General features: G+C 41.0%; 1 protein-coding gene across 1 annotated transcript in view; it reads right to left on the bottom strand.

Annotated features, from left to right (window-relative positions):
* LOC113108225 (interleukin-1 receptor type 1-like) overlaps nucleotides 1-14,445 on the bottom strand; it is a 107,883-nt gene extending 93,438 nt beyond the window's left edge. Inside the window, exons 1-2 of the mRNA XM_026271121.1 lie at nucleotides 14,312-14,445; nucleotides 13,782-13,884 (exon numbers count right to left, since the gene is read on the bottom strand). The gene's annotated coding sequence lies outside the window, so the exon portion shown is untranslated. The remainder of the gene's footprint in view (nucleotides 1-13,781; nucleotides 13,885-14,311) is intronic.
* Nucleotides 14,446-16,876: the final 2,431 nt, after the last annotated feature.

Raw genomic sequence — 16,876 nt, 5'->3', positions numbered from 1 at the left:
TTTAATTATATCAAATGAAATCGACCTTACTGATCTATATATCATAGCTCAAAAGTGATGATGTTACTGACCATTTCCTTGTATCATGCATGCTGCGTATCACTGATAGGCACCAGCAACTAAAGCAAACTCGTGAGCGAGAAGTGGAAAAGTTTTGACCATGTCTATAATGAGAATAATGAGTGAATAATGACGCACCATCAGAGAGCGCAGGAACGCGCTGAAGACATCTACAGTGGATTCAATCATTTTCCTCCACAAAAACATGTAGACCTAGCCTAATCTATGTGAGTAAAGGTTTTACAAATGATAACTAAATATTCATTGAGTCTTAAATGCATAATGTTGACAGGTATTTACGCTAATGTTGGCATTATTCTTTTATAAAATAAAGCAAATCCGGCGGAGCCTTTATCTTAATTTCGTTATTGCCAAATACCCATCTTAATTTAAAATTTATCTTAATTTAATTTTTTTTAAATGACTCGTTTTTATTGGTGCGTTGGTCTATTTATAGGTTAAATGAGCCCATATGTCTAGAATGCTGAGATGTTACGATGCTACAGAGGACTTATTTTATTTCTTTGTTCCAACTTCCAAGTGGTCTAGTCTACGTTAGTTGTGAGTAAATTATGTTAAAACATGAATAAATTACTCATTGTTGACAAAAGGCAAAAGAGCTGTGTGCGTGCGCACATTTGAATAATGTCGGGCTGTAAACGGGTTCGGGCTTTAAAAAAGCTGTCAATCAAAATGTACTTGTCGGGCTCGGGCCGAAACCTGTCGGGCTCGGGTCCTGTCGGGCCTAACTTTTAAGGCCCGATTACAGCTCTACAAATGACCTGCTTCTTGCGTCAGATAAAGGCTGCATCTCATTGCTAGTTTTACTTTATCTTAGTGCTGCGTTCGACACCATAGACCATGACATACTCATCGATAGATTAATCAATTACAAAATTATACAGGTATTGAAGGGCAGGCTCTAAGATGGTTTAGATCCTACCTGTCCGATCGCTACCACTTTGTTTATTTAAATGGCGAGTCATCTCATTTATCACCAGTAAAATATTGAGAGCCACAAAGATCCGTTCTAGGTCCCCTTCTAATTTCAATATACATGTTGCCCCTTGGTAATATTATTAGAAAATATGGAATAAGCTTCCACTGTTATGCTGATGATACTCAGCTATATATCTCAACGAGACCAGATTCAACTTCTAAATTATGTAAGCTAACAGAGTGTGTTAAAAAATGTAAAAGATTGGATGACCAATAATTTTCTCCAATTAAATTTGGATAAGACAGAGATATTAATTATTGGACCAAAAACAGTACACAGAATCTTGTAGATTATAATTTGAACACCTGAGAAGAGATGATGCTTACCCTCAGAGGACCCCAGATGATGCTAACCCTGAATCAACAAACAGAACTAACAAATATTGCTACAAGTGTGACTGCATCATATAATAATTGATGTTAATAATGTTCATCATCTGGCTGACTACATCTTGTATTAATTTTTCTGAAAAATCCAGTCATACATGCACAAACTGACAGTCACCACTTATAAGCTACTACTAAATATTGTAGAAACTTCTGTAAAGTTGCTTTGTAACGATTTGTAGTGTAAAAAACGCTGTACAAATAAACTTGAATTGAATTGAACTGCTCTTTTGCAAGTTCTATTAAAAAACTACTGATACATTTAATGGTTTCCACAAAATATTGGGCAGCACAACTGTTTTAAACATTGATAATAATCAGAAATGTTTCTTGAGCAGCAAATCAGTATATTATAATGTTTTCTGAAGATCATGTACTGACTGAAGACTGGAGTATCCATCCATCCATCCATCCATCCATCATCTTCCGCTTATCCGGGTCCGGGTCGCGGGGGCAACAGTCTAAGCAGAGACGCCCAGACTTCCCTCTCCCTAGCCACTTCTTCCAGCTCTTCCGGGGGGACCCCGAGGCGTTCCCAGGCCAGCCGGGAGACATAGTCCCTCCAGCGTGTCCTAGGTCTTCCCCGGGGCCTCCTCCCGGTGAGACGTGCCTGGAACACCTCCCTGGGAAGGCGTCCAGGAGGCATCCGAAATAGATGCCCGAGCCACCTCAGCTGGCTCCTCTCGATGTGGAGGAGCAACGGCTCTACTCTGAGCTCCTCCCGAGTGACCGAGCTTCTCACCCTATCTCTAAGGGAGCGCCCAGCCACCCGACGGAGAAAGCTCATTTCGGCCGCCTGTATTCGGGATCTTGTCCTTTCGGTCATGACCCACAGCTCATGACCATAGGTGAGAGTAGGAACGTAGATTGACCGGTAAATCGAGAGCTTTGCCTTACAGCTCAGCTCCTTCTTCACCATGACAGACCGGTACAGCGACCGCATTACTGCAGAAGCTGCACCGATCCGTCTGTCAATCTCACGTTCCATCCTTCCCTCACTTGTGAACAAGACTCCAAGATACCTGAACTCCTCCACTTGAGGCAGGAACTCTCCACCAACCTGAAGTGGGCAATCCACCCTTTTCCGACTGAGAACCATGGCCTCGGACTTGGAGGGGCTGATTCTCATCCCAGCCGATTCACACTCGGCTGCAAACCGTCCCAATGCACACTGAAGGTCCTGGTCTGAGGATGCCAACACGACAACATCATCCGCAAAAAGCAGCGACGAAATCGTATGGTCCCCAAACCGGACACTCTCCGGCCCTTGGCTGCGCCTAGAAATTCTGTCCATAAAAATTATGAACAGAACCGGTGACAAAGGGCAGCCCTGCCGGAGTCCAACATGCACCGGGAACAGGTCTGACTTACTGCCGGCAATGCGAACCAAGCTCTTGCTCCGGTCGTACAGGGACCGAACAGCCCTAAGTAGGGAGCCGCCGACCCCATACTCCCAGAGCACCCTCCACAGGATGTCGCGAGGAACACGGTCGAATGCCTTCTCCAAGTCCACAAAACACATGTGGACTGGTTGGGCAAACTTCCATGAACCCTCCAGCACCCAGGAAGGGTTAAAGAGCTGGTCCAGTGTTCCACGACCGGGACGAAAACCACACTGTTCCTCCTGGATCCGAGGTTCCACTATCGGCCGAATTCTCCTCTCCAGTACCCTGGCATAGACTTTCCCAGGGAGGCTGAGAAGTGTGATCCCCCTATAGTTGGAACACACTCTCCGGTCCCCCTTCTTGCAAAGAGGGACCACCACCCCGGTCTGCCAGTCCAGAGGTACTGTCCCCAACCGCCATGCGATGTTGCAGAGGCGTGCCAGCCAAGACAGCCCCACAACATCCAGAGACTTGAGGTACTCGGGGCGGATCTCGTCCACCCCCGGTGCCTTGCCACCGAGGAGCTTTTTAACTACCTCGATGACTTCAGCCCGGGTGATGGACGAGTGCCCCCCCGAGTCCCCAGCCACTGCTTCCTCAACGGAACACAAGTCGGTGGGATTGAGAAGATCCTCGAAGTATTCCTTCCACCGCCCGACGATATCCCCAGTTGAGGTCAACAGGTGCCCATCTCTACTGTAAACAGTGTTGGTAGGGCACTGCTTCCCCCTCCTGAGGCGTCGAACAGTTTGCCAGAATCTCTTCGAGGCCAACCGATAGTCTTTCTCCATGGCCTCACCGAACTCCTCCCAGGCCCGAGTTTTTGCCTCCACGACTACCCGGGCTGCAGTCCGCTTGGCCTGCCGGTACCTGTCAGCTGCCTCCGGAGTCCCACAAGCCATCCAGGCCCGATAGGACTCCTTCTTCAGCTTGACCGCATCCCTTACTTCCGGTGTCCACCACCAGGTTCGGGGATTGCCGCCTCGACAGGCACCGGAGACCTTACGGCCACAGCTCCGAGCAGCCGCAGCGACAATGGAGGTGGAGAACATGGTCCACTCTGACTCAATATCTCCAGACTCCCTCGGGATCCGGTCGAAGCTCTGCCGGAGGTGGGAGTTGAAGATCTCTCTGACAGGGGGCTCGGCCAAACGTTCCCAACAGACCCTCACAGTACGTTTGGGTCTGCCGAGCCTGTCCAGCTTCCTCCCCCGCCATCGGATCCAACTCACCACCAGGTGGTGATCAGTTGACAGCTCCGCCCCTCTCTTCACCCGAGTGTCCAAGACATATGGCCGAAGGTCTGATGACACGACCACAAAGTCGATCATCGACCTCCGGCCAAGGGTGTCCTGGTGCCACGTGCACTGATGGACACCCTTATGCTTGAACATGGTGTTCGTTATGGACAAACCGTGGTTAGCACAGAAATCCAATAACAGAACACCGCTCGGGTTCAGGTCAGGGGGGCCGTTCCTCCCAATCACGCCCCTCCAGGTGTCACTGTCACTGCCCACGTAAGTGTTGAAGTCCCCCAGTAGAACGACGGAGTCTCCAGTCGGAGCACTTTCCAGCACCCCTCCCAGAGACTCCAAGAAGGCCGGGTAGTCCGCACTGCCGTTCGGCCCGTAGGCACAAACGACAATCTGGCTTAAGACTGGAGTAATGATGTTTAAAATTTAGTTTAAAGGGATAAATTACATTTTACAATGGATCCACATAAAAAACATTTATTTCTGTAGGTATATTTCACAATCGAATGCAGGCTTAAGATGCGATCAAGAAAGTGTTTTTTTTTTTTTACATGAAAAAAGTATTTAATGTGTCAATAAATGTGTCAATAAACTCTTGTGAATTGTCTTATTTTGTCTAATTATGAATATGAAAAATAAATATAATCAATGAATTCACGGTTGTAATTAGGCTTGAAAAGACGTCTTTTCAACTTGAACTTTTCAACTAAATTTTAGCGTTGTTTGGATGTCTGCAAACGACGTCTTTTGACATCTTTTCAATTAGTTTTTGCTGTGTGGGGTGACTTTATTTTAAGCACTGTTGTTCGTTGAGTTTTGTGGTTTTTGCAAAGTTCCATGACTGCAGCTGAGAACGCGCTACCGAGGTCATTGTATAGTGAAGCAACTGCAAACGAAACCTCCACATCTTCTGGGTAATCTTTGCAAGTCTATTTAAACATCAATCTGAGTCCATGCATTTAATTTGGTTTTGTTGAACATTTAGGAAGAGTGGCAGCCAAGGAAAACAATCAAGCATTCGCTCAGTGTGATACAGATATTAACTCCACGACTATGGCGTTATTTCCCTGTCAAATGTCGAAAGCGCATAATTGTAGCACGAAAGTACTTTAATATGATGCGCGAGCGTGAATCTCTCTGCTCACCGGGCACGTGCAGAGGGGGGGGGGGGGGGTGGGGGGTTGGGTGCTTGAGCACCTGCCCCTTGGTGCCTAAAGTGCCCTTTTGTCAAAGCAAAATTTTCTCAAATTTTTTTTTTTGTCATAACATACCCTTTTGTGAATGCCTGCAAATGCCCAATCTAAATTTTAGTAAAATTTCTGAATAATAATTTAGCCGTCAATAAGATGACCTACATGATGACCTTTCACCTGACGACGACCGGGAAGATTCGTCACGCCGTGCGCGCATTTTTTTATTGCTAGAGGATATTTTCAACACCGCGGAAGCTGGTAAGTGGTGTTTCATTCTCAGCGAAGTGATTTTGATATTTATTTACTTATTATTATTTTACAAGAACGACGTGACGTGAGAACATGCAGATATGTTGCAGTGTGTAGCTGTAGTGTAGAAGTAACGTTAGCGTGCTGTTTGAGGGAGAATCGTTTCACAGGCATCGAGGGCAGAGGCGTCATGCCCATTCAAAGAGTTCTGGGCAAAGTGGATTTTAAATGCAGCTTCCAAGTTCATTGCTAAATTCAAATCTGTGTTCGCTGGATGGAGCTGAGCCAGAGACAGACGCGTTCGTATAACGCTTCATGATAACCAATCAGAAACGATTCTGTTGCGCTTATAAATGCAATGGCCAATCAGAGACGTGCAGAAGAGTCGTCACTGAAACGCGGTGTTTTGTTCACTTGCTCGCTGACTGAATTATTTAGCGAATTGTCTCATCAGAAACAACAAAAGTGCAGATGTGCATAATGTAATGTAAAGAGCTTCAGTGATTTTAATGGGAGTTTTTGAGAGTGCCTGAACTCTGGCTAGACTGAATGAAAATGTTCTTTGATAATGTAAATTTTCTTTACTCTCTGTAAAATGAAAGTGTTAAAATAAGTAACTTACAATATTGTTATTAAAATTTACATTAAATGCAAATTCAGTCATATTGAAAATATTATATGGCACTTAAGTAAAAAGTCGGGGTATTATGTGTAGTTAATAGATTACACTACTTTTCCATATATTGATCAAATAACAATCTATAAAGGTGCAAAACGCGTTTACTTTCACGTTTGAGAATCAAGATATTTCCTGATATATTAAGCATGTTTAGAATTGTTTTGAATTAAAAGAAAAATAAATAAAACATAATCCTATATCAGTTATACAGTGCTTTCGTAGCATGACTTATACCCCCCAATGTGCCCCCTCAAAAACCATGAATGCATGACGCCCCTGATCGAGGGGTCTGGTCTTTTTATGTTATTTGACTAAACTTTTATTATATTGCAGTATTTATTTATTTTTTAACACGCAGAGTGCCTTAAAAATAATTATCATAACACTGGTAAGGCTTATTCAGATTTTCTCATTCTCTGAATTATCATTATGAAAATAAAAACAATTCAGAAAGGAATTAAAATATAATTATATTTTAAATGTGACACAAATATATATTTTTTCTACAATAGCAACAGTGTTTACGACAGCAAGACCACTTTAGCCTGTAAATTCAATAATATCTCTCTGGAAATAAATTTACAAATATCAATGTCAATATAAAATGAATAATATACCTGACCTGCCATCAAAGTGCAGTGTCAAGGAGATGAATAACACATGTAGCCTGTCATTTGTTAACATTGCAAAGGTGTTCAATTTTCGACAACAAGAACTACTACAGTAATAATAATATTAATCACTATATTCCAGTGTATCAGTTGTTTAATGTTTTGTATCAACATTTAAGGTGGACTTATTGATTAGGTGCAAGAGTAGTACTGATGGTTAAAATAATAGATTAATGCTGAAAGTTAATTGAGCCTTGTTCCTAGATGGACAGAGAGTGTAAAGTAATAGATCAGATGAGGAGATGGAGATAGGGGAAGAAAAGAGGAAAATGTAAGTGACAGAAAGAGAGCAGGGAACAGCAAGCCAGAAGACAGAGGCTGGTGAGGAAGAGGAAAATGTAGAGGCACAAGTGTTTTCTGTAGTTTTTACTATAACAGCTGTTCTTAATGATTCTGTGAAACAGAGAAGAAAAAGGCATCAGGTTGGGACAATTTAAGACATTTCAGTTTCTAATCCCAGAGCTATTATTAGGTGGAAAGAATTATTATTATTATTTTTTTTACTTTTAAACTTAAAATTGTCTCTTCTAATCTGTTTCTTTTTCAAAAGTGCATCACAGCATTTGCTGCCATATCAATACATAATCATCCATATCGACACGTGAATCGACAAGAAATGCATCACAATATATTGCTGTGTTGATATTTTGAACCGCGCTATTTAAACCTTGTTCCATGTGCCTCTTTTATACTTTGAGCACCTGCCCCTCCAAAGGTCTCTGCACGGCCCTGCTGCTCACGCTAGGAATATAATTTGCGGAGCGCGAATCTCCCCGCTCGCGTGCGGAATATAATTTGCGGAGCGCGAATCTCCCTGCTCATGCGCGGAATATAATGTACGGAGCCCGAATCTCTCTGTTCGCGTGCTGGAACTCGGCGCACGCTCTCAGATACACGTTGCTCTTGTAAGAATTTTCTCTCTGCTCGCTCAGGTTTCTCGGTACTCTTCTCTTCAATTTCTTTCTCTTTGCTCTTGGCATAAATGCTGTCAAAACGGCAACAATCAATCAGAAAAAGGCTTCAACGACTGACCAATGAAAACGCGACATAGTACATGGAATCTTATTGGTTGATATTGAACCGCACATGGAACATTAAATTTACATTTATTCATTTAGCAGACACTTTTATCCAAAGCGACTTACAAATGAGGACAGTGGAAGCAATCAAAAACAACAAAAAGAGCAATGAAATATAAGTTCCATACCAAGTCTCAGTTAGGTTAACACAGTACATGTAGCAAGGGCTTTTAAATAATATAATAAATAAAAAGAAAACAGATAGAAAAAAAAAGAATAGAGCAAGCTGTGTTCAAGGTCTTTACACACACACACACACACACACACACACACATATAAATATATATACACACACATATACATACATCATATATATATATGTGTGTGTGTGTATTGTGTGTGTATATATATATATATATATATATATATATATATATATATATACACACACAATACACACACACACATATACATACATATATACATACACACACACAATTGCATAATAAATGAAAAGAAAATAGAATACAAAAATATTAGAAAAGTAGTACATTTTTTAAGAATAGAATAAAAATAGTGAGTGTTCACTTGAAGAACGCAAGCTTCAAGAGGCACATAAGTCTGAAGTAACAAATTTAGGTAAATGGGTGCAGAGCCAGTGGTAGTTTTGTAGGCAAACATCAATGACTTGAATTTTATGCGAGCAGCTACTGGAAGCCAGTGCAAATTGATAAACAGAGGTGTGATGCGTATTCTTTTTGGCTTATTAAAAATTAAAAAACACTGGAGCATCGTGTGTATCTGAATGGCAAAATGCACATATTGGGCACTCATTGCCAGAGACACGTAGAACAATTGTAGTCTCTTTTAACTTTAATATTCATATACACTAGTCCATATCGATATTTGATTCATTTTACAGCCCTAATATAGATGTGTTCATTCAAAAAATGGCCAAATCCTGTGACGTTCTGCTTTATACAGCAAGTTCTATTTTTGACTGGATTCCGTGACTCAATCGTTTCGCAAACACAGACGGAGTGAATTTATGAATGAAAGTGTAAAAGTTCTGACACAAAACTAAGTTGTTACGTGTCCACATGCTTTTTTAAGTGGGTTTATGGTCGACACTAGGCTAACGTTACATAGTTTTGCTTCAGGTAGAATGATAAGGCTAATTATATATGCATGAAACAACCTTACACAGTTTTGATAACGTTAATAATGAACACGATCTTAATATAGCCTGCCTGTGATGAAATGCCAACTGCACACACACACATGCTTAGTCTTGGGATTCCACAACTTCCCTTGATCATCCTCAAAACGTATTGCTTGTAGCCATTTTGTAATCCTTTCTGGCTCTGTATGTTTATTAGGAAGGATGTAGAACTTCAATTCATAATTTGTTAGTTTATTGGAGGTACAGAAAACGACACAGCAACTCTTTGGCGTGACTGTCCCGTTTATTTCAATTGGCGCCAAGGCAATGTTTTCCCCCATGGGCTAAATTCACATCACGTGACGGGGCGTTCCCGGGGGCGTTCCCAGACCAACCGTCTGTATCTATGTGTTCCATGTGCGGTTCAGTATCAACCAATAAGATTCCATGTACGATGTCGCGTTTTCATTGGTCAGTCGTTGAAGCCTATTTCTGATTGGTTGTTGCCGTTTTGACAGCGTTTATGCCAAGAGCAAAAAGAAAGAAATTGAAGTGAAGAGTAGGCTACTTGCAGTGTTGCCAACTTAGCGACTTTGTCGCTAGATTTAGCGACTTTTCAGACCCCCATAGCGACTTTTTTCCAAAAAAAACCCTAGCGACAAATCTAGCGTTGTCGGACAACAGAAACATTAAAATATAAAATAAAAAACCTTTATTGAGAATTTTAGCTGCCTTATGCTGTGTTCACACCAAACGCGAATAGAGCATCTGGCGCGAATGTTTCAATGTTAAGTCAATGCAAAGGCGCGTTTACACGCGTCTGGAGGTCTCGCGGCGCAAATGGGGTGTTAAACGCGGCACGGAAGACGCGAATTCGCCTCATTTGCGCGTCTAGTTCGTGTGAATGACGCGAATTGACGCGCGAATAGAGCGCGTTATACGCGAATGGTGCTTTTTGTGCATTTAGCGTTTGACGCGAATTCGCGTCTGCCATCCGAGTTGAAAATTTTTTACTTTGCCGTCAATTCGCGCCGCGTTAACCAATCAGGAGCCTGCTAGGAGTCACTCATTCAAAAGTATGTTCCTGCAGCCTCCGGTTGTGCAGGAATACCTTTCTCCACTCATTCAACAAGGAGGAACGACTGATGTTGTCAGTGAGCAGTCAACCGGACCTATATGACAAAAGTTCATATTTCTATAGAGACAGGAATAAAAAGGACCTATATATATAAAAACATATTAATAGATAAATTTAATAAAGGCCAAAGATAAGAAACGTTTCATTTTACCCCAAACGAATTATATTTTATCTTGAACCACTAAAGAGACATCAGAGCCAGCGGCCAATGTCAGAACATCTAGCCGAGGTAAGGCTACTCTCGGCGGATACATGATGACGGAGCTCCCGCTGATCGCATGGAGCTCATCTCCGAGATCGGCGAAACACATTTTTTAAATAGACGCTGTCATTATAAATAAACCGCATATTTGAGTTTAAAACAACTACATTCTCGCCTGAAATACTTTTAAAACTACATTTCATGACACAATAACTGCAATATTTAGAAAATTATCCAAATAAAAATGGCGGTTGAAAATGCTGCTTGAACTCAGCTGGCAGAAGCCCCCCCATGACGCGAATTCGTGTCTGTTGTGAAGTTAATTTCACGCGTGAATGAAGCGAATTACTCGCGCGAATGAAGCGAATGATCTCAAAATGGTCAAGCGGCAAACTAGACGCGGTAGACGCGAATTTGACGCTCTATTCGCGTTTGGTGTGAACACAGCATTAGAATGCAGTACATGAGCACAGAAATGGAAAGATAATAAGACGCACTTACGTCATGAATATGCTAATTAGCATATGACGTCATCTATCGACATTTAGCGACTTTTAAGGCAGGGTTTAGCTACGTTCCATAGAAAGAAGTTGGCAACACTGGCTACTTGGCCATGCGCGAACCCACAGGACGCAGTCTAAGCACATACACGCTTACTTTAAGCGAAGAGAAGAGATTCGCGATTGCACTGAACACGTTTTAAGTGCAGGCATACTCTCTGAGCGAGCCCAGAGAAAATTCTTACAAGACAACGTGTATCTGAGAGCGTGCGCCGAGTTCCAGTACGCGAACAGAGAGATTCGCGCTCTGCACATTATATTCCGCGCAAGAGATTCGCGCTCGCGCACATTATATTCCGCGCGCGAGCAGAGAGATTGACGCTCGCGCATTATATTAATGTACTTTCGCGCTACAATTATGTGCTCTCGACATTTGACATTTGAACCTGTCTTACACGACCAGAGATAAAAACATGTACAGTTTTCCCTTTTTGAAAAAGCATCACCTTTATTCATTCTTTCCCGTTGTCTGAACACTAACAGAGCGACCACAATAAACGTGCCACAACTAGTGATGGCCGATTCGTGAACGAATCATTCAATTTAACCGGTTCTTCTTAGTGAACCGGTTGAACCAGTTCACCAAATCGAACTGAATCATTTGAAACGGTTCACGTCTCCAATAAGCATAAATCCACAAATTACTTAAGCTGTTAACTTTTTTTAACGTGACTGACACTCCCTCTGAGTCAGAATAAACCAATATCCCGGGGTAACCCATTTACTCAAACAGTACACTGAATGAAATGCTGTGAAGACCGAACTGAAGATGAACACCGAGCCGAGCCAGATAATGAACAAACACGCCCACTGCTGGAGCAGTTCTCGTTCTCGAGTCAAGAACCGGTTGCTTCGGTTTTCATATCACCAGTACACTCAACCGAGAATCGTTTCTGTCAGACGCGTCCGATTTGAGAACCGATGAGCTGATTCTTGTTCTCGAGACAAGAACCGGTTGCTTCGGTTTTCAGATCACCAGTACACTCAACCGAGAATCGTTTCTGTCGGACGCGTCCGAATTGAGAACCGATGAACTGATGATATTGCGCATGCGTGTAATTTTGTAAGTATTTTGTTAAACATTGGAAAGTGTGATAAAATAAAAATATTTTATTTAGATTTTTTTTATTATTATTTTTGTTTGATTAATGTTTCCAATCTGTATATTGTAGATAATGTATAGGCCAAATGGGTTTTCAGGGAAGTTGGACAATAATTAAGACTCTAAAGACTCCTATGTTTAATAGGAATAAGGGATGATTTATGAGATATCTGTACTGTATTTATAGTTAATGATGACATTCACAAATTGAGTTTGTAGTAAACAGAACATGAACAGGAGTAGAGCAGCTGATGACACTGAACTGCAGCACCTGCCGGTTAGAGCGATTCTCGTTCTCGAGTCAAGAACCGGTTGCATCGGTTTTCGGATCATCAGTACACTCAACCGAGAATCGTTTCTGTCGGACGCGTCCAAATTGAGAACCGATGAACTGATGAACTGATGATATGATGTACATCACTTCTAATGATGTACTTTCTACATCATTAGAAGAATGGCATCTACGCTAATATTTGTCTGTTTCTCTCTTGTTCCGAGGTCACCGTGGCCACCAGATCCAGTCTGTGTCCAGATCAGAGGGTCACTGCAGTCACCCGGATCCAGTACGTATCCAGACCAGATGGTGGATCAGCACCTAGAAAGGACCTCTACTGCCCTGAAAGACAGCGGAGACCAGGACAACTAGAGCCCCAGATACAGATCCCCTGTAAAGACCTTGTCTCAGAGGAGCACCAGGACAAGACCACAGGAAACAGATGATTCTTCTGCACAATCTGACTTTGCTGCAGCCTGGAATTGAACTACTGGTTTCGTCTGGTCAGAGGAGAACTGGCCCCCCAACTGAGCCTGGTTTCTCCCAAGGTTTTTTTCTCCATTCTGTCACCGATGGAGTTTCGGTTCCTTGCCGCTGTCGCCTCTGGCTTGCTTAGTTGGGGTCACTTCATCTACAGCGATATCGTTGACTTGATTGCAAATTAAAACAGACACTATTTCAACTGAACAGAGATGACATCAATGAATTCAATGATGAACTGCCTTTAACTATCATTTTGCATTATTGAGACACTGTTTTCCAAATGAATGTTGTTCAGTGCTTTGGCGCAATGTATTTTGTTTAAAGCACTATATAAATAAAGGTGATTGATTGATGATACTGCGCATGCGCGATTCAGCGTGAAGCCAACTGACTCACAGCATGTCTGAACCTAAGGGATTCTTTTGGTGATTGATTCTGATTCTGTACTAGTAATGTTTTGAGCGCGGGTATTTCGAGGGCTTGGATGAAGGGCAATCTGGCGAAACGTAAGTTCATTAAATAACAAATACATCGCAATGGATTATGTTTAGTAAGTGGATCGTGGTTTCTGCGCTGATGACACCTAATTTATTTATGTCTTCAAGACTTAAATCCTCATATGCACATTATTGCTGTTACTGTATTTAGGTGTTGTTGCAAAACTCAAATGTAAACTTTTCATGATTATGAGGTTTTAACTGACTAAAGTTATGATTACTGACTTTATATATTTGAATGTTTGATAGACGTGACGCCATTACGTCATCGCCAATGACGTCATTACGTCGAGCGTGAAAGAACCGATGAACCGGTTTTTTCAACCGGTTTATTGAATCGAACCGTCCGAAAGAACCGGTTCGCGGAAAAGAATCGAACTTCCCATCACTAGCCACAACAGAATGCAAATTATTTCTTCATGTCACCAACAAAGAAATAGACAAAGCGATGTGGAAATTAACTCTTACCTGCAATCCAAAGAGCTGAGAGTAAAACCCATCGGAAAGAAAAAGAAGGCGCCATCATGTCGGGTTTTGATGACTGAATGTCTGGCAAGTTTAAAGCGCTTTCCTGGAAAAGACATGAAAAACGATCATTCATTTTCATTTTCGTAATATTCAAGAATGTCAAACAAAACGCACCCACCAGACTTCATCCCTCTTGACAGATTGGAATACGAAACATAAACACAACTCATATTTCCCGTTTTCAGTACAAGTGAAAGCAAGGTGTATCAGTTGGCAAGCAAGTACAACTATTTACATGTAAAATGACGTGTGATCACAAATGAAATATTTCACACAAAAATGTTGTGAGCAGATGTGAATGATGATCCTTCAAGAAAAGCATGACGGGGTTTCCCTAAAGAAAATCGGTTATGTGTAATAAGTTTCAGTTATAAAATTAAAGAAATACACATATAGCCTAGGAATAAAACTCTGAAACAGAATAACTCAAATGCAATGACTACAATAGAAGAAGAGCAGTCGTGTCTTACCTCGTGTCGTAGGATTTCAAAACTTCTCTCGTGCCTTCACAGAATTTCTGAAATGAAAGACTAAGAATCCACACTGCGGTTTCCTTTTAAATACACTCTTTGTAGGAAACAGCACTGACGTAGAAAGGTACTGACTTCTGTTATCAGAGGATCCACAAGGTATGCAATGTACAAAAGCTGTCACTGGGACAGTGATATATATATACTCTATCAAAAGAGATGCACCTTTGTAGCCTACTATTATTTACATATTTACATACATTTACTACCTAAGACACGTTCCTGGATCATCATCTTCTGATGATCCTGGATCAAATTAATGTCCAAAAATATAGATTTAACCCAATCCCTACCTCTAAACCTAATCCTACCCATAATTTATTCCCAAAATCATAGGGAAATTATAGCTGATTAACAAGGGTTGTAACTTTGGTTGTAATCCTAAAACAGATATTTTCTGAAAAGTTATATCTAAATTCTGATTGGTTGATTGGAATGTTGTTATAAACTGGATGAGATATTAAAATCACCATTTAAAGTTATTTTATTTATATAGCAACTTTTTTTTACCCCGCCCATTGCTCATGTGACCAAAAGTATTGGAAAATATAGACTTAAACTAGATTAAAGTGAATAAGACTTAATATTTAGTTGTAAATCTTTTGATGCAATAACTGCATCAAGCCTGTGACCAGTGTTGGGTATAGTTACTTTGGGAAGTAGTTAGTTAGGTTACAACGTTACCATCAATTAAAAGTAATCAGTTATGATACAGCGTTACCTATTCATAAAAGTAACGCGTTAGAGTACTCATGCGTTACCAAAAACTAAAAGCAGTTCGCAGCGGCACACACATGACAGACACAGCCCCCGGCCCCTTTAAATGCACCTAAAAGTCGTGACTCCCGACAATGAATAACGTCAGTCATCCGACTAAATTAACACTGCAGGATAACAATAACAGGAAAGACAGCAGCAATAGGCTATTCCACATGGCGTTTTATTTATTTATTATCACAGAACATATAATTAATCAAAATTCGCACCTACCCAGCCTGGGTAGCCTAGGCTACTGTAGGCCTATATTATGAGCACCACAAGATAACTCCTGATTTTTCTTTAACTTTAAATAATGCAGTTATCAAAGTACAAGTATGCTTACTTGTAAACACAACCTTAAACAGGCTTGCAGATTTAAATCCATTTAGAAATGATGAACAACCAGCCAGCCAACGATCTAACAGAAATTAACAGCTGCCTGTCAAACAAAAATGATAACAAACCGACCGAATTAAATCCTTCACTGCCACACAGGCAAATGACAAATCGCTTAATAGCCGAACTAATTATTATTAAAGTGTCACTCACAGAGTGTGCATTTTACCGTTATGTTCATTTCTTTTTCGTTGACAAATTGAAAATAATGTGCGTACTTCCATAAACCAAACGCTGTCCTCTCTGCCATCTAGACGGGAGTTCAAAAAAAAAAAAAAAAAAAAAAACACACACACATAAATAGGCAGGATAATGAATGTGAAGTGAAGACACCTGAGTGCAATTAACAAGTCTGCAATTACTGTGATGAAGGGACAAGGCCTTGTGGGAATTGTAATGCCTGCAGTGAGGTGCCTATGGGGAAGTGAGACCACTAGTGGAGACTCAGGGAAACACAGAACAGACATCGTGACATTACCCCCTCCTCTACGGAGCAGCTACCAGATGCTGAATGTAGAATCGGTGGGCGGGGCTAAACAGGCAGTGCTGTATAAACGGTGGGCGGGGCTAGAGAGGCAACAATCTAGAAGCGGTGGGCGGGGCTAAACCGGCAGTGCTTTATGATCTGTGGGCGGGGCTATACAAGCAGTGCTGATAAACGGTGGGCGGGGCTAAACAGGCAGCGCTGTATAAACGGTGGGCGGGACTGAATTTAAATTATTTTCAATTAGTTGATCAGATATAGAAGATTTATTGCAATTAACTCATCTCTTCTATCAAATAATTACCATTTATTTCTCATTCTTGTCCTTACCTTAGAAAACAGGATATTATAAGAAGAGTTCAGGGGGATCTAACTAGTTTTAACTGGTTCGAAGTTCATAAAAAGGAGCAATGGAACTTTCTGGAGCAAGATCAATAAATACTATTCATTATATTAATGATAATGACATTGCATTCAAGGGATCAATATGGGCTTCAAATTCAATAATTCCTTTAAAATAAATAAATACAAAAAATAAAATAATAATACAAACGTTTTATACAATTAATAAACAAATGTATTAAATACGTGAATAATAAATAAGTAATTAAAATATTTATAAATAAAAAGCAGAATTTATTTTTATCCAAAAAGTAAACTTTTTAAATTAATAAATACATTAAATAAATAACAATGCAAGCATCATTATTGTTATGACTCATAATTACAAGGTTAGTGGTCAAAAAAAACCCATAACCTTAACTTTAGCATAACTTGTCACAAAATTGCTTTAGTGAAGAGAGTGTGTTGTTATTTTCCTACGTTATGCATTTAGCGCAAAAACTGGTTAATGACAACGTGTCCAA

Source organism: Carassius auratus, chromosome 9 (genome assembly GCF_003368295.1).
Source record: "Carassius auratus strain Wakin chromosome 9, ASM336829v1, whole genome shotgun sequence".
In the NCBI taxonomy this organism is placed as follows: Eukaryota; Metazoa; Chordata; class Actinopteri; order Cypriniformes; family Cyprinidae; genus Carassius; species Carassius auratus.
This window is presented reverse-complemented; position numbering and strand designations above follow the sequence as displayed.